Source organism: Oncorhynchus gorbuscha, linkage group LG07 (assembly GCF_021184085.1).
Source record: "Oncorhynchus gorbuscha isolate QuinsamMale2020 ecotype Even-year linkage group LG07, OgorEven_v1.0, whole genome shotgun sequence".
NCBI classification, from domain to species: Eukaryota; Metazoa; Chordata; class Actinopteri; order Salmoniformes; family Salmonidae; genus Oncorhynchus; species Oncorhynchus gorbuscha.
Genome location: NC_060179.1, coordinates 34,868,250 through 34,890,876, shown reverse-complemented (window position 1 = coordinate 34,890,876; position 22,627 = coordinate 34,868,250).

The following is a 22,627-nucleotide window of genomic DNA, read 5'->3' as shown; positions in this document are numbered from 1 at the left end:
TTTTCATTTCATTTCATTACAGCACAACGGTTTGATTTGTTTGATCGTAGCTTGCTACATAGCTAGCTACATAGCCGTCTGTGTATCAAAGATAATTGTGTAGTCTAGAGCGATTTTCTAGGTTAGCTAGCCAGTTATTGTCGTTCTTTTAACGCAACGTAACGTAATCAACACTGCTAGCTAGCCAGCTAGCCCCCGAATAGCAGCACTGTAGAAACTATTACACTCAACGGAACGACTTGATTAGTGTAGTGTCAACAACGCAGCCACTGCCAGCTAGCCTACAAAGTCAACAACGCAGCCACTGCCAGCTAGCCTACTTCAGCAGTACTGTATCATTTTAATCATTTTAGTCAATAAGATTCTTGCTACGTAAGCTTAACTTTCTGAACATTCGAGACGTGTAGTCCACTTGTCATTCCAATCTCCTTGCATTAGCGTAGCCTCTTCTGTAGCCTGTCAACTATGTGTCTGTCTATCCCTGTTCTCTTCTCTCTGCACAGACCATACAAACGCTCCACACTGCGTGGCCGCGGCCACCCTAATCTGGTGGTCCCAGCGCGCACGACCCACGTGGAGTTCCAGGTCTCCGGTAGCCTCTGGAACTGCCGATCTGCGGCCAACAAGGCAGAGTTCATCTCAGCCTATGCCTCCCTCCAGTCCCTCGACTTCTTGGCACTGACGGAAACATGGATCACCACAGATAACACTGTTACTCCTACTGCTCTCTCTTCGTCCGCCCACGTGTTCTCGCACACCCCGAGAGCTTCTGGTCAGCGGGGTGGTGGCACCGGGATCCTCATCTCTCCCAAGTGGTCATTCTCTCTTTCTCCCCTTACCCATCTGTCTATCGCCTCCTTTGAATTTCATGCTGTCACAGTTACCAGCCCTTTCAAGCTTAACATCCTTATCATTTATCGCCCTCCAGGTCCCCTCGGAGAGTTCATCAATGAGCTTGATGCCTTGATAAGCTCCTTTCCTGAGGACGGCTCACCTCTCACAGTTCTGGGCGACTTTAACCTCCCCACGTCTACCTTTGACTCATTCCTCTCTGCCTCCTTCTTTCCACTCCTCTCCTCTTTTGACCTCACCCTCTCACCTTCCCCCCCTACTCACAAGGCAGGCAATACGCTCGACCTCATCTTTACTAGATGCTGTTCTTCCACTAACCTCATTGCAACTCCCCTCCAAGTCTCCGACCACTACCTTGTATCCTTTTCCCTCTCGCTCTCATCCAACACTTCCCACACTGCCCCTACTCGGATGGTATTGCGCCGTCCCAACTTTCGCTCTCTCTCCCCCGCTACTCTCTACTCTTCCATCCTATCATCTCTTCCCTCTGCTCAAACCTTCTCCAACCTATCTCCTGATTCTGCCTCCTCAACCCTCCCCTCCACCCTCTCTGCATCCTTTGACTCTCTATGTCCCCTATTCTCCATGCCGGCTCGGTCCTCCCCTCCCGCTACGTGGCTCGACGACTCATTGCGAGCTCACAGAACAGGGCTCCGGGCAGCCGAGCGGAAATGGAGGAAAACTCGCCTCCCTGCGGACCTGGCATCCTTTCACTCCCTCCTCTCTACATTTTCCTCCTCTGTCTCTGCTGCTAAAGCCACTTTCTACCACTCTAAATTCCAAGCATCTGCCTCTAACCCTAGGAAGCTCTTTGCCACCTTCTCCTCCCTCCTGAATCCTCATCCCCCCCCCCACTCCTCCCTCTCTGCAGATGACTTCGTCAACCATTTTGAAAAGAAGGTCGACGACATCCGATCCTCGTTTGCTAAGTCAAACGACACCGCTGGTTCTGCTCACACTGCCCTACCCTGTGCTCTGACCTCTTTCTCCCCTCTCTCTCCAGATGAAATCTCGCGTCTTGTGACGGCCGGCCGCCCAACAACCTGCCCGCTCGACCCTATCCCCTCCTCTCTTCTCCAGACCATTTCCGGAGACCTTCTCCCTTACCTCACCTCGCTCATCAACTCATCCCTGACCGCTGGCTACGTCCCTTCCGTCTTCAAGAGAGCGAGAGTTGCACCCCTTCTGAAAAAAACTACACTCGATCCCTCCGATGTCAACAACTACAGACCAGTATCCCTTCTTTCTTTTCTCTCCAAAACTCTTGAACATGCCGTCCTTGGCCAGCTCTCCCGCTATCTCTCTCAGAATGACCTTCTTGATCCAAATCAGTCAGGTTTCAAGACTAGTCATTCAACTGAGACTGCTCTTCTCTGTATCACGGAGGCGCTCCGCACTGCTAAAGCTAACTCTCTCTCCTCTGCTCTCATCCTTCTAGACCTATCGGCTGCCTTCGATACTGTGAACCATCAGATCCTCCTCTCCACCCTCTCCGAGTTGGGCATCTCCGGTGCGGCCCACGCTTGGATTGCGTCCTACCTGACAGGTCGCTCCTACCAGGTGGGGTGGCGAGAATCTGTCTCCTCACCACGCGCTCTCACCACTGGTGTCCCCCAGGGCTCTGTTCTAGGCCCTCTCCTATTCTCGCTATACACCAAGTCACTTGGCTCTGTCATAACCTCACATGGTCTCTCCTATCATTGCTATGCAGACGACACACAATTAATCTTCTCCTTTCCCCCTTCTGATGACCAGGTGGCGAATCACATCTCTGCATGTCTGGCAGACATATCAGTGTGGATGACGGATCACCACCTCAAGCTGAACCTCGGCAAGACGGAGCTGCTCTTCCTCCCGACGAAGGACTGCCCGTTCCATGATCTCGCCATCACGGTTGACAACTCCATTGTGTCCTCCTCCCAGAGCGCTAAGAACCTTGGCGTGATCCTGGACAACTCCCTGTCGTTATCAACTAACATCAAGGCGGTGGCCCGTTCCTGTAGGTTCATGCTCTACAACATCCGCAGAGTACGACCCTGCCTCACACAGGAAGCGGCGCAGGTCCTAATCCAGGCACTTGTCATCTCCCGTCTGGATTACTGCAACTCGCTGTTGGCTGGGCTCCCTGCCTGTGCCATTAAACCCCTACAACTCATCCAGAACGCCGCAGCCCGTCTGGTGTTCAACCTTCCCAAGTTCTCTCACGTCACCCCACTCCTCCGCTCTCTCCACTGGCTTCCAGTTGAAGCTCGCATCCGCTACAAGACCATGGTGCTTGCCTACGGAGTTGTGAGGGGAACGGCACCTAAGTACCTCCAGGCTCTGATCAGGCCCTACACCCAAACAAGGGCACTGCGTTCATCCACCTCTGGCCTGCTCGCCTCCCTACCACTGAGGAAGTACAGTTCCCGCTCAGCCCAGTCAAAACTGTTCGCTGCTCTGGCCCCCCAATGGTGGATCAAACTCCCTCACGACGCCAGGACAGCGGAGTCAATCACCACCTTCCGGAGACACCTGAAACCCCACCTCTTTAAGGAATACCTAGGATAGGATAAAGTAATCCTTCTCACCCCCCCCTTAAAAGATTTAGATGCACTATTGTAAAGTGGCTGTTCCACTGGATGTCATAAGGTGAATGCACCAATTTGTAAGTCGCTCTGGATAAGAGCGTCTGCTAAATGACTTAAATGTAATGTAATGTAATGTGTGTGTGTGCGTGTCACGAACCGGCTCAAAGCCCGTAACAAAGGGAGACAACGTGGAGATAAGGAGTAGCAAAATATGTATTTATTAACTAAAGCAACTAAGTATAATATACAATGGTGTGTGTAATCAGTAATCAGTAGTGTAAGTGAGTGTTTTTGCATGCATGAATGTGATAATGCAGGGTGATGAAAGGTGCCAAAGCAAACAAACAAAAGGCCACCAAGAACCACAACACAATCTACAACGGGTGTCTGCATGGAGAGAGTCTCCTCCATGAATGTGGAAGAGGTCTATTTATCCTGGGAGACACCTGGCCCAGGTGTTTCCCATGTAGCTGACGACCCTCTCAACTCCGCCCACCGGCATCCTAATAAGGAAACAAGAACAAAGACAGAATACGGCAGACAGAGTGGGAGGGTCGTCACAGTGCGTGTGTGTGTATTTAGTCTCAGGTTTAGATGTAACTTAGTAAACTAAAATCCGAGACACTCAAATTAGTATGGTATTTTACTTTTGGTATGGTATGTATTATTTTGTGGATGTCCATGATATGTTATGAAGTACAATTGTTATGAAGTACAATTCTTATGATATGTTACGAATTGCAATTCGTACAGTATGTTACAAATTGTAATTCGTATTATATGTTACAGAGGGGTTAAGGCTAAGGTTTATGTTAGGAGTCAGGGAAAGGGTTAGCTAACATGCTGAAATGTCGGCTTTTTACTATTCATGTTTCCCCACATTAAATTTTCAATTTTCATAAACAGATAAAAATCCGGTATGCTATAGCCTATAGGTAATATTCTGCCCATATTAACACATTTATTTTAGGCCATATAAAGAACAGTTATGCATTAATTAATTAAAAGCTACATACAGACATTGAGCCTTTTATTAAACTCAACATATCTCGACGAATGAGCGAGGGGGGTCTGTGTGCCATATACAGTGTTTAATCCCAGGGTCCTTAGTTTAGTGATGAGCTTTGAGGGCACTATGGTATTGAATGCTTAGCTGTAGTCAATTAACAGCATTATCAAGGAGGTGTTCCTTTTGTCCAGGTGGTAAAGGGCATTGTGGAGTGCAATAGAGATTGCATCATCTGTGGATCTGTTGAGGCGGTATGCAAAGTGGAGAGGTTCCAGGGTGTCTGGGATGATGATGATGTTGATGTGAGCCATTCAAAGTATTTCATGGCTACAGATGTGAGTGCTACGTGCGATAGTAATTTAGATAGGGACTATGGGCACAGGGACTATGGAGGTTTGCTTGAAACATGTAGGTATTACAGACTGTCAGGGAGAGGTTGAAAATGTCATTCTATGAGATCAGGCTGGTGTGTGAAACTACTTCTGGGTGGGGGTAAGATGATCCAAGAGCAGCACTGAGCACATGCTGATGTTCCTGTGAACAGAGAAACCTAGTATGCTCCTGTGCCGGTGTACATCTTGCGGTAGTATACAGATGTGTACAGTATCATATGTGACCCAATTCAGGAAACTAGGCATATGTTGCAAGTCACGACTTCACAGGAGAGCCATTTGAACAAAAAATATTTTCTTAATCAAAATGCGTTTTTTGGCAGAAATGCCTTCTCGAACATGTGAACTTTCTTGTGCCTTAACAACAAACTTGTATGCCATCTGTAAATTCAAATAAAATGGTTAAATTACCAGCCTTCTTGGATAAGCCACAGAAAAAGCGAGCAACTGGATTGGATAATCCGGCGCCGACAGAGATGGCCGCCTCGTTTCGCATTCCTAGGAAACTATGCAGTATTTTGTTTTTTTTACGTGTTATTTCTTACATTGGTACCCTAGGTAATCTTAGGTTTTATTACATACAGTAGGGAGGAACTATTGGATATAAGAGCAATATCAACTCACCATCATTACGACCAGGAATACAACTTTCCCGAAAATGATTCTCTGTTTTGCCCACCACCCAGGACAATGGATCACATTCCAGCCGGCGAACCAAAACATTGACGCCTTAAAAGAGGCAGACAAAGCGGTCTTCTGGTCAGGCTCCGGAGATGGGCACATCGCGCACCACTCCCTAGCATACTACTTGCCAATGTCCAGTCTCTTGACAACAAGGTAGATGAAATCCGAGCAAGGGTAGCATTCCAGAGAGACATAAGAGACTGTAATTGGAGACAGTACAGCCAGCTGGTTTCTTCACGCATCGCTCCGACAGAGACAAGCATCTTTCTGGTAAGAAGAAGGGCGGGGGGGGTATGCCTTATGAGTAACGAGATGTAGTGTGATAATAACAACATCGAGGAACTCAAGTCCTTCTGTTCACCTGACTTAGAATTTCTCACAATCAAATGTTGACTGCATTATCTACCAAGAGAATTATCTTCGATTATAATCACAGCCGCATATATTCCCCCCCAAGCAGAAACATCGATGGCCCTGAACAGTTCACTCTATGTAAACTGGAAACCACACATCCTGAGGCTGCATTCATTGTAGCTGGGGATTTTAACAAGGCCAATCTGAAAACAAGACTCCCTAAATTCTAACAGCATATCGATTGTGCAACCAGGGCTGGTAAAACCCTGGATCATTGTTATTCTAACTTCCGCGATGCATATAAGGCCCTCCCATCCCTCCCTTCGGAAAAGCTGACCACGACTCTATTTTGTTGCTTCCAGCCTATAGACAGAGACTAAAACAGGAAGCTCCCGTGCTCAGGTCTGTTCAATGCTGGTCCGACCAATCTGATTCCACGCTTCAAGATTGCTTCGATCAAGTAGACTGGGATATGTTCCGCATTGCGTCAAACAACAACATTGACGAATACGCTGATTCGGTGAGCGAGTTTATTAGCAAGTGCATTGATGATGTCGTACCCACAGCAACTATTAAAACATTCCCAAACCAGAAAGCGTGGATTGATGGCAGCATTCGCGCAAAACTGAAAGTGCGAACCACTGCTTTTAATCAGGGCAAGGTGACCAGAAACATGACCGAATTCAAACAGTGTAGCTATACCCTCCGCAAGGCAATCAAACAAGCTAAGCGTCAGTATAGAGACAAAGCAGAGTCGCAATTCAACAGCTCAGACACAAGAGGTATGTGGCATGGTCTATAGTCTGCAAAAAGAAACCAGCCCCGTCGCGGACCAGGATGTCTTGCTCCCAGACAGACTAAACAACTTCTTTGCCGGCTTTGAGGACAATACAGTGCCACTGACATGGCCCGCTACCAAAACCTGTAGGCTCTCCTTCACTGCAGCTGACGTGAGTAAAACATTTAAACGTGTTAACCCTGGCAAGACTGCAGGCCCCGACGACATCCCCAGCCGCGTCCTCAGAGCATGCGCAGACCAGCTGGCTGGAGTGTTTACAGACATATTCAATCAATCCTTATCCCAGTCTGCTGTCACCACATGCTTCAAGAGGGCCACCATTGTTCCTGTTCCCAAGAAAGCTAAGGTAACTGAGCTAACCGACTACCGCCCCGTAGCACTCACTTCCGTCATCATGAAGTGTTTTGAGAGACTAGTCAAGGACCATATCACCTCCACCCTACCTGACACCCTAGACCCACTCCAATTTGCTTACCTCCCCAATAGGTCCACAGGCGGCGCAATCGCAACCACACTGCACACTGCCCTAACCCATCTGGACAAGAGGAATACCTATGTGAGAATGCTGTTCATCGACTACAGCTCAGCATTTAACACCATAGTACCCTACAAACTCGTCATCAAGCTCGAGACTCTGGGTCTCGACACCGCACTGTGCAACTGGGTACTGGACTTCCTGACGGGCCGCCCCCAGGTGGTGAGGGTAGGTAACAACATCTCCACTCTGCTGATCCTCAACACTGGGGCCCCACAAGGGTGCGTTCTGTACTCCCTGTTCGCCATGCACGCCTCCAACTCAATCATCAAGTTTGCGGCCTACAGGGAGGAAGTGAGGGCCCTCGGGGTGTGTTGTGGTGAAAATAACCTCACACTCCACGTCAACAAAACAAAGGAGATGATCGTGGACTATAGGAAACAGCAGAGTGAGCACCCCCCTATCCATATCAACGGGACAGTGTAGGTGCATCAAAGCAGGGACCGAGAGACTGAAAAACAGCTTCTATCTCAAAATTGAGTGGCTGCTGCCAACATACTGACTCCACTCGAGCCACTTTAACAATGGAAAAATGTATCACTAGCCACTTTAAACAATGCCACTTCATATATTGTTTACATACCCTACATTACTCATCTCATATGTATATACTGTACTCGATACCATCTACTGCATCTTGCCTATGCTGTTCTGTACCATCACTCATTGATATATTTTTATGTACATTTATGTATTCTTCATTCCTTTCCACTTGTGTGTATAAGGTAGTTGTTGTGAAATTAATAGGTTAGATTACTCGTTGGTTATTACTGCATTGTCGGAACTAGAAGCACAAGCATTTCGCTACACTCACATTAACTTCCGCTAACCATGTGTATGTGACAAATAAAATTAGATTTGATTATTTGACCTTCCCTCTATCCATGATTGGCTGAGATAATGAGTGGGCTGAACATGTCGAGTTCAGAGTTCGGATTGGTCTTCGGTATAGAAGTCTTCTGTCTATTTGAGCTTGTGTTGGTAATCCTGTTGAACACAGTTTTTTAAATGTTTTGGGTAGTGGAGCTTCATAAGTGTTGCTCTCCACTTTCTGGAGGATCAAGTTTTGAACCCAATGGAATTAGAGTATGTTTTCTGTAGAGATGGAGAAAACACCTGTCTTCGGTTACATCTTCAAAGTAAGGGCAACCGTAGTATGGCATTCCTGACAGAGAGACACATCCATCATGCATGATGATGTATACAGGTAAGATAGTCTAGCATTAGCTAGCTACATTTTAAGATATGACACGTTTCTAATTTTCATTTCAAGCTAAAGTGTAGTGTTAGCTAGCTAGTTAATGTTTGCTGGCTGGCTCCCTAGCTGACTTTATTATTCGTATCCCAGAGCTGTATTTCATGCAGGGTAGTAAAAACAAGGTTTGGCACTGTGTTCATTGTTGTTTAACTAGCTAACATTAGCTGGCTGGCTGGCGGAGGACAACATTGCCACTTGCTCCCATCTGCTAGCTCAGGGGGTTGTACAACTCTCACTGTGTAGATTTCTAAGTTGTGCGGGACACCATCAGAGCCATGCAAGACGAGTATCTTGTAGCCTAATTTGTTTGGTTTTGATGGCAGGTATTGGTTCAATCTATTTCTTCCCTTGAATGGGACCATTTGCTCACTGTCCTCATTGTCACTCTCCTCAAGCTCACTGCCCTCACTGTCAGAGGGAATGACCCTAACTGTTCGATTATGTTCCTTTAGCCCATAAAATGTTTTTGTGTCCAATTCCTTTAAGTATCAGTAGATAATATAGTAAAAACATTGACTACAGCTCTCCTAGTGGCCGGGGACTTTAATTCAGGCAAACTTAAATCAAATATTTACCAGCATATCACATGTGCAACCAAGAGGAAAAAATCATAGACCACCTTTACTCCACGCACAGAAGCATACAAAGCTCTCCCATGCCCAAAATTGCACTCCACACAGCCCTTTCTCACCTGGACAAAAGGAACACCTATGTGAGAATGCTGTTCATTAACTACAGCTCAGCGATCAACACTATAGAGCCCACAAAGCTCATCACTAAGCTAATGACTCTGGGATTAACCACCTCCCTCTGCAAATGGATCCTGGACTTGCTGACGGGCCGCCCAGGTGGTAAGAGCAGGCAACAACACGTCTGCCACGTTGATCCTTAACACTGAAGCCCCTCAGGGGTGTGTACTTGGTCCCCTCCTGTATTCCCTGTACACCCACGACTGCATGACCAAACACGACTCGAACACCATCATTAAGTTTGCTGATGATATAACAGTGGTAGGTCTGATCACCGACAACGATGAGACGGCCTATAGGAAAGAGGTCAGAGAACTGGCAGTGTGGTGCCAGGACAACAACCTCTCCCTCAACGTGATCAAGACAAAGGAGCTGATTGTGTACTAATGGAAAAGCCAGGCCGAACAGGCCCCCGTTAACATCGACGGGACTGTAGTGGAGCGGGTCGAGATTTTCAAGTTCCTTGGTGTCCACATCCCCAACGAACTATAATGGTCCAAACATACCAAGACAGTCGTGAAGAGGGCATGACAAAACATTTTCCCCCTCTGGAGACTGAAAATGGGTCCCCAGATCCTCAAAAGGTTCTACAGCTGCACCATCGAGAGTATCCTGACCGTTTGTATCACCGCCTGGTATGGCAAATGCTCGGCATCTTACCATAAGGCGCTACAGAGGGTAGTGCGAATGGCCCAAGTCACTGGGGCCAAGCTTCTCGCCATCCAGGACCTATATAATAGGACGTTTCAGAGGAAAGACCATAAAATTGTCAGAGACTCCAGTCACCCAAGTTATAGACTGTTCTCTCTGGTACCGCACAGCAAGCGGTACCGGAGCGCCATGTCTAGGACCAAAAGGCTCCTCAACAGCTTCTACCCCCAAGCCACAAGATTGCTGAACAATTAATAAAATTGTTACCGGACAATTTTCATTGACCGCTACCCCCCCTCCCCCCATTTGTACATTTGCTGTTTTTTTTGTTTGTTAGTTTTTAAATTTATTGAATATTCGAAACATACAATATACTTGCAATGAAGCCGCTCAACAACTCCATCATACCAGTCATCCGACAGATTCCCAATCAGAGCGAAGAAAAATAACAAATAAAATGTATTACATTCCCCACCCCCAAGAACCCCCCAATGCACCAACAACCAAGAGAATGAACTAAAGAGAAAAAGGGAAAAGATTGGGATAGGGATAAGGAAACAGCAAACAACAATGCAAAAAAATAAAAGAAAATAATATTTTTAAAACAAATGACATCAAGGACAACTAAAATAATAACAGCAATGCCAACTGTATATGCTTGTGTGCAAGTCTGGCACTATTACATGTACAGTATATGTGTTGTAAAAACACTGCCAATTAGTGTCATTCATTGTATGTTTATTTGGACTTTAAAAAAAAAATTTTTTTTTACTTTTATCTCCCACACAGCAACTCCACTCCCACATACCAACCTTCAGCTTCACTCGCTGTTTAAAAAAAACCAATATGCATAGTCACATAACAACAATAACAACCTATCCCTCAACGTAACAAAGACTAAGGAGATGATTGTGGACTACAGGAAAAGGAGGACCGAGCACACCCCCATTCTCATCAACAGGGCTGTAGTGGAGCAGGTTGAGAGCTTCAAGTTCCTTGGTGTCCACATCAACAACAAACTAGAATGGTCCAAACACACTAAGACAGCCGTGAAGAGGGCATGACAAAAGCCTAATTGTCAAAGACCCCAGCCACCCCAGTCAAAGACTGTTCTCTCTACTGCCGCATGGCGAGCGGTACCGGAGTGCCAAGTCTAAGACAAAAAGGCTGCTCAACAGTTTTTACCCCCAAGCCATAAGACTCCTGAACAGGTAATCAAATGGTTACCCGGACTATTTGCATTGTGTGCCTCCTCCCAACCCATCTTTTACGCTGCTGCTACTATCTGTTTATCATATATGCATAGTCACTTTAAATATACATTCATGTACATACTACCTCAATTGGGCCGACCATCCAGTACTCCCGCAGCACAGTGGCTAAACGGGCTCTCTGCATTGTGTCCCACCCACCACCCGCCAACCCCTCTTTTACGCTACTGCTACTCTCTGTTCATTAGATATGCATAGTCACTTTAACCATATCTACATGTACATACTACCTCAATCAGCCTGACTAACCGGTGTCTGTATGTAGCCTCGCTACTTTTATAGCCTCGCTACTGTATAAAGCCTGTCTTTTTACTGTTGTCTTATTTCTTTACCTACCTATTGTTCACCTAATACCTTTTTTACACTATTGGTTAGAGCCTGTAAGTAAGCATTTCACTGTTGTATTCAGCGCACGTGACAAATAAACTCAGATTTGATTCGATTTGCCCTCATCTACATGTACAGATTACCTCAACTAGCCTGTACCCCCGCACACAGACTCGGTACCGGTTCCCCCTGTATATAGCCTCGTTATTCTTATTGTGATACTTTTATTATTACTTTTTATTTTAGTCTACTTGGTAAATACTTTCTTCATCTTGAACTGCACTGTTGGTTAAGGGCTTGTAAGTAAGCATTTCACGGTAAAGTCTACACTTGTTGTCTTCGGTGCATGTGACAAATAAAATTTGATTTGATTTTGATTTGAATTAAGCATCCAAGCTTTAGCATCCATACCATAGCATGCTATTGCCCCAATAAAAGGGGTCTAACTGCCCTGAGGCAACGAACCAAAAAACACAGTTTTAGTATATAAATGAAACCAAAATAAGTCTTTAAACAATCAAACATACTTCTTTGCATACTCATGCATATCATTTTTAAAATATAAAGTCATTCCAATTTAAACATGTTAAAAAGTGATTTTATCTTACCAATTGGTGGCACTGTGTCCCATGTGGCTTTGCTTCCTGAAAGGACTGCTCCACCACCAGACAAAACGCCACACCCACTTACACCCCTCATTTCATTGGACACAGACATGTCAGGGGATATTTTATATATATATATATATATATATATATATATATATATTAAAGTATTAAAGGGGCGGTGTGAGGTCCAAAAAGGTAGTTTGTTGCCTGAGGGCAACACCATGCCATAGAGGATTAAGCTAAAGTGTACGGTTACGTTAGCTGGGTGGCTCCCTAGCTGACGTTATTATTCGTATCTCAGAGCCGTTTTCTTTTCTAGTTAGAGCCTAATGTTAGCTAGCTAACATTGAACATGGTTAGTTAATTCCCAGAACTGTGGCATTGTTGGCACTGTGTTCGTTGTTGTTTAACTAGCTAACGTTAGCTGGCTTGCGCATTAGCTAACGTTACGTGATGTGTGTACAACACCCGTTGAATATGGCCGGTGTCAGTAAACGTCTGCAAAAAGGCCTAATGAAATTGTTGCAACCATTTTGTAGCTCTGAGTCTCTACTTTTATTCAGTGTAAAAAACACCATTTCAAATTTTGATACATAAGACCGAATCCAGGTGGTACAGTATAAGTACGTACTGAAACATGAATCTCTGTATCCTGTACTGAAGACAGGTTATACAGTATAATATGATCGGTAGGTCCTCCAAACTAAATACTGTGCAGTTCTCCAAATGGCTTTTTTCTTTTTTAAATCCCTCTAAAAAACCAAGCAGTCTCTCTCGATCCCCCCCTCTATTTCTTTCTCTTTGTCTGTCTGTCTCTCCCCCTTCTCTCCATTACTAACCAATCCTGACTGCCCTATAAGTTATATGTCTACAGGTCTGAGAGGAACAGAGGGACACTTCATACAAACAAGGATCATTTGTCAAACGAAAGACAGTAAAGACTAAAAGCCCCAGGTATTAAAGACAGAACAACTGCCAAGCGAGGGAATGAAGGACTGAATTATCTGCTATGCGATCAGCACAGCTCTAGAGAAATGCTCAGCCTGCAGCTATACAGAGCTTGCGTCCAAAATGGCACCCTATTCCCTATATTGTGCACTACTTTGGACAGGGCTCTGGTCAAAAGTAGTACACTAGGTAGGGAATAGGGTGCTATTTGGGATGCATGCTCTGTATAGCTGCAGGCTGAGCATTTCTCTAGTGTTTTCTCCACCCCCATTGAGGATTGCACAGCCCTGGCCTGGCTACCCTGAGGGATCGTCTGAGACCAGCCACCAGGACAGCTGATGAAACTGTGGGTTTGCGCAACCAAAGAATTTCTGCACAAACATGTCAGGGAAGCTCATCTGCTTGGTCGAAAAATTACTGAGGATAATAGCGAACGATATTGCCACTCCTATTTGCTATATCTTCAATTTAAGCCTACTAGAAAGTGTGTGCCGCCAGGCCTGGAGGGTAGCTAAAGTAATTTCGCTACCTAAGAATAGTAAAGCCCCCTTTATTGGCTCAAATAGCCGACCAATCAGCCTGTTACCAACCCTTAGTAAAGTTTTGGAAAAAATGGTGTTTGACCAGGTAATGCTGTTTTACAGTAAACAAATTGGCCACTGACTTTCAGCACGCTTATATGGAAGGACCTTAAACAAGTACGTCACTTACACAAATGACTGATGATTGGCTGAGTGAGATCTGTCATAAAAATATTGTGGGGGCTGTTTTGTTAGACTTCAGTGCGGCTTTTGACATTATTGATCATAGTCTGCTGATAGGTGTTAAAACTTAGGTGTTATGGCTTTACACCCACTACTATATTGTGGATAAAGAGTTACCTGTCCAACAGAACAGAGGGTGTTCTTTAATGGAAGCCTCTCCAACACAAACCAGGTAGAATTAGGAATTCCTTAGGGCAGCTGCCAAGGCCCCTTACTTTTCTTATCTTTACTAATGAAATGCCACTGGCCTTGAGTAAAGCCAGTTTGTCTATGTATACAGATGACTCAACACTATACACGTCAGCTACTACAGCCAGTGAAATCACTGCAACACCTAAAAGAGATGCAGTTAGTTTCAGAATGGGTGGCAAGGAATAAGTTAGTCCTAAATATTTCAAAATCTAAAAGCATTGTATTTGGAATAAATCATTCACTAAACCCTAACTAAATCTTGTAATGAATCATGTGGAAATTGAACAAGTTGAGGTGACTAAACTGCGTGGAGTAACCCTGGATTGTAAACTGTCATGGTCAAAACATATTTATACAACAGTAGCTTAGATGGGGAGAGGACTGTCCATAATAAAGCGCTACTCTGCCTTCTTGACAACGCTATCAAGAAAGTAGGTCCTACAGGCTCAAGTTTTATCGCACCAGGACTACTGTTCAGTCATGTGGTCAGGTGCCACAAAGAAGGACTTAGGAAAATTGCAATTGGCTCAGAACAGGGGAGCACGGCTGGCCCTTGGATATACACAGAGAGCTAACAATAATATGCATGTCAATCTCTCTTGGCTCAAAGTGGAGTAGAGATTGTCTTAATCACAACTTGTATTTGAAAGGTATCGACAGGTTGAATGCACCGAGCTGTCTGTTTGAACTACTGGCACAGAGCTCGGACACCCATGCATACCCCACAAGACATGCCACCAGAGGTTTCCTCACAATCACCTAGTCGAGAACAGACTATGGAAGGCCTGCAGTACGACATAGACCCATGACTACATGGAGCTCTATTTCACATCAAGTAACTCATGCAAGCAGTAAAATTAGATTTAAAAAACAGATAAAAATACACTTTATGGAACAGCGGGGACTGGGAAGAGACACACATATGTACATGCGTATACACACACACGATAACATATGCACTATACAAACACATGTACACATAGATTTTGTGTTGTAGATATGTGGTAGTAGACTAGTGGCACACACTTAATATTTTGTGACTGTATTTTAATGTTAAAAAACATTTATAACTGTGTTCATTTTGCTGGACCCCAGGAAGTGTAGCTGCTACCTTAGCAATACAAATATAAACCTGTATGCTCGTCGTCCTCACCCGGGCCTTGACCTGACTGCAGTTCGGCGTCTTTACAATTTTTGACAATTGCTTACACATGATTTCTGAAACAATGTCTTTTTCTCTAGGCTCTACACACAAAACCCCAAAACATCACACATCTCTTGCAAAACCAAACACTTCATTCAAAACTATTTAAACTCTTGTCAAAATGGTGTTTTTGCATCAAAACTCTACACAAAAACCATCAAATGATTAGCTCTTATACACGCCAACAACACACGGATGTGACAAACGTAAAACACTACTATCTTGTGTCTTTTGCATGTTCAGTGGACTCCATGGCAGTTTGTCATAGCACTCACACGTACATGTATGTGCACAAATATACACAGTATGTATGCATATTCAGTATATATTTATACTATAAACAGAAATGTAAGGGGGGGAAATAAAATGTATTTCTTTCTGAAAACATATTTTCATCCAGTTTTCAGGATGAACAGAAACAGACAAAACAAATACAGTAGAAGATTAACAAATAGGCTTGTCCTTGTCCTCCTCCTTGCCCTCGTCCCCCTCTTACTCTCACTCCTCTTCCTCTAACTCTCCTTCAAATCAAATCAAATCAAATCAAATATTATTTGTCACATACACATGGTTAGCAGATGTTAATGCGAGCGTAGCGAAATGCTTGTGCTTCTAGTTCCGACAATGCAGTGATAACCAACAAGTAATCTAACTAACAATTCCAAAACTACTGTCTTATACACAGTGTAAGTGGATAAAGAATATGTACATAAGGATATATGAATGAGTGATGGTACAGAGCAGCATACAGTAGATGGTATCGAGTACAGGATATATACATATGAGATGAGTATGCAGACAAAGTAAACAAAGTGGCATAGTTAAAGTGGCTAGTGATACATGTATTACATAAGGATGCAGTCGATGATGTAGAGTACAGTATATACGTATGCATATGAGATGAATAATGTAGGGTAAGTAACATTATATAAGGTAGCATTGTTTAAAGTGGCTAGTGATATATTTACATAATTTCCCATCAATTCCCATTATCAAAGTGGCTGGAGTTGGGTCAGTGTCAATGACAGTGTGTTGGCAGCAGCCACTCAATGTTAGTGGTGGCTGTTTAACAGTCTGATGGCCTTGAGATAGAAGCTGTTTTTCAGTCTCTCGGTCCCAGCTTTGATGCACCTGTACTGATCTCGCCTTCTGGATGATAGCGGGGTGAACAGGCAGTGGTTCGGGTGGTTGATGTCCTTGATGATCTTTATGGCCTTCCTGTAACATCGGGTGGTGTAGGTGTCCTGGAGGGCAGGTAGTTTGCCCCCGGTGATGCGTTGTGCAGACCTCACTACCCTCTGGAGAGCCTTACGGTTGAGGGCGGAGCAGTTGCCGTACCAGGCGGTGATACAGCCCGCCAGGATGCTCTCGATTGTGCATCTGTAGAAGTTTGTGAGTGCTTTTGGTGACAAGCCAAATTTCTTCAGCCTCCTGAGGTTGAAGAGGTGCTGCTGCGCCTTCTTCACGACACTGTCAGTGTGAGTGGACCAATTCAGTTTGTCTGTGATGTGTATGCCGAGGAACTTAAAACTTGCTACCCTCTCCACTACTGTTCCATCGATGTGGATAGGGGGGTGTTCCCTCTGCTGTTTCCTGAAGTCCACAATCATCTCCTTAGTTTTGTTGACGTTGAGTGTGAGGTTATTTTCCTGACACCACACTCCGAGGGCCCTCACCTCCTCCCTGTAGGCCATCTCGTCGTTGTTGGTAATCAAGCCTACCATTGTTGTGTCGTCCGCAAACTTGATGATTGAGTTGGAGGCGTGCGTGGCCACGCAGTCGTGGGTGAACAGGGAGTACAGGAGAGGGCTCAGAACGCACCCTTGCGGGGCCCCCGTGTTGAGGATCAGCGGGGAGGAGATGTTGTTGCCTACCCTCACCACCTGGGGGCGGCCCGTCAGGAAGTCCAGTACCCAGTTGCACAGGGCGGGGTCGAGACCCAGGGTCTCGAGCTTGATGACGAGCTTGGAGGGTACTATGGTGTTGAATGCCGAGCTGTAGTCGATGAACAGCATTCTCACATAGGTATTCCTCTTGTCCAGGTGGGTTAGGGCAGTGTGCAGTGTGGTTGAGATTGCATCGTCTGTGGACCTATTTGGGCAGTAAGCAAATTGGAGTGGGTCTAGGGTGTCAGGTAGGGTGGAGGTGATATGGTCCTTGACTAGTCTCTCAAAGCACTTCATGATGACGGAAGTGAGTGCTACGGGGCGGTAGTCGTTTAGCTCATTTACCTTAGCTTTCTTGGGAACAGGAACAATGGTGGCCCTGTTGAAGCATGTGGGAACAGCAGACTGGTATAGGGATTGATTGAATATGTCCGTAAACACACCGGCCAGCTGGTCTGTGCATGCTCTGAGGGCGTGGCTGGGGATGCCGTCTGGGCCTGCAGCCCTGCGAGGGTTAACACGTTTAAATGTCTTACTCACCTCGGCTGCAGTGAAGGAGAGACCGCATGTTTTCGTTGCAGGCCGTGTCAGTGGCACTGTATTGTCCTCAAAGCGGGCAAAAAAGTTATTTAGTCTGCCTGGGAGCAAGACATCCTTGTCCGTGACTGGGCTGGGTTTCTTCTTGTAGTCCGTGATTGACTGTAGACCCTGCCACATGCCTCTTGTGTCTGAGCCATTGAATTGAGATTCCACTTTGTCTCTGTACTGACGCTTAGCTTGTTTGATAGCCTTGCCGAGGGAATAGTTACACTGTTTGTATTTGGTCATGTTTCCAGTCACCTTGCCCTGATTAAAAGCAGTGGTTCGCGCTTTCAGTTTCACGCGAATGCTGCCATCAATCCACGGTTTCTGGTTAGGGAATGTTTTTATCGTTGCTATGGGAACGACATCTTCGACGCACGTTCTAATGAACTCGCACACCGAATCAGCGTATTCATCAATATTTCCATCTGACGCAATACGAAACATGTCCCAGTCCACGTGATGGAAGCAGTCTTGGAGTGTGGAGTCAGCTTGGTCTGACCAGCGTTGGACAGACCTCAGCGTGGGAGCCTCTTGTTTTAGTTTCTGCCTGTAGGCAGGGATCAGCAAAATGGAGTCGTGGTCAGCTTTTCCGAAAGGGGGGGCGGGGCAGGGCCTTATATGCGTCACGGAAGTTAGAGTAACAATGATCCAAGGTTTTACCACCCCTGGTTTGGCCTCCATTGTTGTCCAAAACAAGAAAGCCAACATGAAGCATATTTATAGTGCTCAAGCTCTGATTTATAAGCGAAGAAATTAACTATGTGTTTTCACACGTCAGCACTGGGTGCAGGTAATCAGTAAATGAGTGAGGCATTTTGAATGGCAGTGTTTTCCAAACGAAACACAAGACCTGTTAGTTTTGAATGATGTGTCTAATGTAGATAACTGTGTTTAGTGTTTTGCAAAAAAAGTGTGTTTTACAATTGCAAACTGAGTGTGAAGCAGATAATGTTTCTTGAAGTTTTGCAGACTTGGTCTGAAGATTAGTTACATGAGTTAATGGTTTCACTGAGTTTTGCCTCAAGTGCCACTTTATATGTAAGCGATTGTAAAAAAAACTGTAAATTATTTGAGTGGGCAAATGCTCATCTTCGATGGCCACTTGCACGCTGGCGAAGTGTGCTCTTCATGGATGATTCTCGCTTTCAACTGTACCAGGTAGATGGCATTGTGTGGGCGAGTGGTTTGCTGATATAAACGTTAGGGTCATGCATTATGATGCTGAAACACGACGATGATAAAATGCAATTGTGTTCATTGTCCATAGTTTATGCCTGCCCATACGATAACCCCACCGCCACCATGGGGCACTCTGACGAGATCCTGAGGCCCATTGTCATGCCATTCATCTACCGCCATCCCTTCACATTTTAGCATGATAATGCACAGCCCCATGTTCCAAGGATCTGTACAAAATTCCTGGTAGCTGAAAATGTTCCAGTTCTTCCATGGCCTGCACACCTCACCAGACATGTCACCCATAGAGCATGTTTGGGACCACAACCCTACCTTTTTTTAAAGGTATCTGTGAACAACAGATGCTTATCTGTAATACCTGTCATGTGAAATCCATAGATTAGAGCCTGATTTCCTGGTGTGAATGTTTTAAAAATAAAAACCTATTGAAAATTGGGATGATTGTCTCTTTTTCCTTCTTTCTATCTGTTAAACGTGTGAAGACCTTGATGTTTTCCTGAGGGTGGTAAATCATTGAAAGTTTACAGCCTGGAGCTACAGAATATAAAGTAATTTTTGAATATAAAGCCAAAGTAAGATTCATGTCCTCCTGGCTGAGTTACAACCTTAGCATTTCCTGAAGTCATTCTGGCAGAGGAAGGCCCTTTTGAGTGACTTAATACATGTAGTCATTTATCGCATGGAATGTATGCCTCAAGTTGTCAAGCAGACACTCACATGCATGCGCGCACACACATAGTAATTTATCAACATCATACTCGAAGTTGTCACATTGCATGTAGTACAATCCTGGTTTCTGAAAGTCACCCTGACCCATCAACCAAGTCCTAACTTGTCCACACACACACACACACTTCCCAATTTTAGCTTTCTAGTGACGTTCGGTACATGCACTCTAAAAAATGCTGGGTTGTTTGGATGACCCAATTCCTGGATTGCAGGTATTGGGTCACTTAGTTGGTTTGTTTTCTTAAAACAAAACAAGGTTGGCTTGTTGAGGCTGGGTTATGGATGCTGGGTTACTGAGATATGACCCATCAGGTCAGATCAGAAGATTGGAGTTGTGGCTTAGTAGGGGTGTGTTTTTCTGATAATTCTTATTGGCTCAAGTTGAGAGTAAATATCATTCCAGTTAACTTGTTAAGGTTTAACACTGACATTTGTAGCTTTCCTGAGTGTATGAGTTGAAGATCCAATGCAAATGCAAATGTTGGGCTAATTATCACTGATACAATATGCAAACAATAGTTTTATTATTATATTAGAGTTTTGTAATGTTCTAAAATATTAAAGGAAAATGTCAATTTGCAGTGTACAAAGTTAAAGGTCCTGAACAGGCAATCTGAAAAGGAGTTTTTCTCGTGGCTAACTACCAGGAAGTTTATAAAGACAAACTGAGTGGGCGGGGAGCTTTTATTCATGAGCTCACATTGACTGACAGCACTTTGAAACACCTATGTCAATTAACGTGGATGCAGCGTTGCAGTACCAAAGCAACTCAAACATTGAAATTGCATCAGTTCTATATTTTTTTATGTCTCCCATTTGGATTGTGGTTCACAGCAGCACTGACGAATGTGTTGACTTAAAAACTGCATCGGAGTTCCTGTTCCATGCTGGCTGAAGACCTAGCTAGCCAGTAACCAGCTAACAACAGGCACAGATGAAAGGGGAAATGTATTATATTTGCAGACATGAGTAGAGTACATATGTATCGAACCACGCCTCTCTGCAAACACGCCTTCTCCGATGTTAGTTACAAGGTGGTACTTATTTAAATTAGGTAAGAGAATATCATGTTACCATGGGTGTATTAAAATGAAAGTTAAGTTGATGTCACCTTGTCCCCTGAATAATTAATCTAATTGTTTGACATGGGAGAGGGGACCAGTAACTTTATGATCAAACTTTACCAGCGTAAAAGCAACAGTAATTTTTCATACTTTGATTTATTATCTAATTTCATGAAAAACATGATTGACTGAACAGGAATTACGTTTACTCTCACGGGTGGCCAAAAATAACTAGCCCATAATAAGCCAAGCCTCGTGAAAATAACCTAAGGATTCCATTTAAAAAAAATACCCAGCTGCTGGGTCAACACGGTATGAAATCGAGCTAATGGTTAAATGAACCCATGTTTGGGTAATCCAAACCAACATTTTGGGTTATTCAAGCAACCCAACTGCCTGGGTCAAAATAACCCTGTGTGTGTTCTGTCCAATACGTTGATATTTTTCATAATGACTAAAAACACAGAAAATGTAGTGTTTCTCTATGTCAAACAGTTTTGCTTTATTTCAGTCTTCTGTGATTTTTATCAAGTGTAATATCGCAAAGCAAACTCAAAATTGAATACATTTCAACTATATTTGACATGGTACAGGTGTCCTTTTTTTCCAGGCCATAACCATGTGTGTGAGATATATATTATTTTGTTTCAAAGTAGATTTAAGACTACCAAGAAACACTGTGACCCTGATTTAGCCCACTACAGTAGAAGGTTAAGGAGAGAGTTCACTAAAATTACAAAATTACACTGTTTCCTTACCCTGTAGCCAGTCTATGGACAAGGTATCCACCAATGTGTTATTGTGTAATTTTGGTGAACTATCCCTTTAACACAAGCAATCTTCTATTCAGATCCCACTTCATCATCTTAGAGTGAGGGTGCACACACACACACACACCCACCGTCATCTCCGAGCAGCAGGAGTTGATGAGCGTCTAGAAACACTTGAACCGTGTGACACTCCACTCTGCCACTCTTGTGAGAAACGTCCCCGACCGACAGCTTGACAGAATCACTCTAAAAATGTATGGATCAAGGATAGATGTTCTTAAACCTCCTATGGGTTTTACACACCCCACTGCCCACAACACATGCCTGCATAAAAACAGAATGGGCCAAATGGCATCCTATTCCCTATTTAGTGCACTAAATTTGACCAAGTTGCATAAGGCTCTATGCTGGGGCATGGGGTGACATTTGGGATGAAAGCACTGCACACAGTGAAGGAAAATGATTTAAAGCAAGACACTTTCCCAAAGGTTCCCAATCAGGGTTGGCACTAGCTGTTTTTGGCACCCTGCTATGTGGAATCATGTGTGGCATGCACACATTAGTGTGACCCAAATGGCACCATATTCCCCATTTAGTGGAAAACTTTTGACCTGAACCCTCCACTATATAGGGGACAGGGATCCATTTGGGACACAACCAGTACCTCTGTTATACCACCAGGAGCATCAGACAGAAATACCAATTATTTCTAGCCACCCTTGAGAGCTAAACCCCCTTGAGAGCCAATCATATTCAAATTCACCCATCATGTACACTTCATAAAAATAAAAACAGTAGCCCGAGTGAGAATGCAGTCTGTCCGTTTGTGAGATATGAAATTTGAGACCATTGAGGATCTCGATCACTCTCTCCGCCTCTCTTCCCAACATCCCAACTCTGAGGGGAAATCATACCGTTCCACTGAAGAAGCCCAAACTTCCTCCCTGCCTGCACTGGGTTATGTTGTCAGATTTGTCAAAATAAACTTTCCACTCACCAGTCCCCAGACATAATTTGAAACTTGTTAAAAATATATATTTTTATGTAAACGATTTTTGTCTATGATTCCATTTCAAACGATGAACAAAAGTTGATCTTTCTTCTGTCTGAAGATGGGACATTGTGGTGCTGTTCTGGGAGGAAGACTCCATAAGGGGGCGATGAAGAGAAGAAAAGCATCTAAGGCTTGAGAAAAGAAATGAGAAGTTGGTCTTTCGCAAATTTGATTC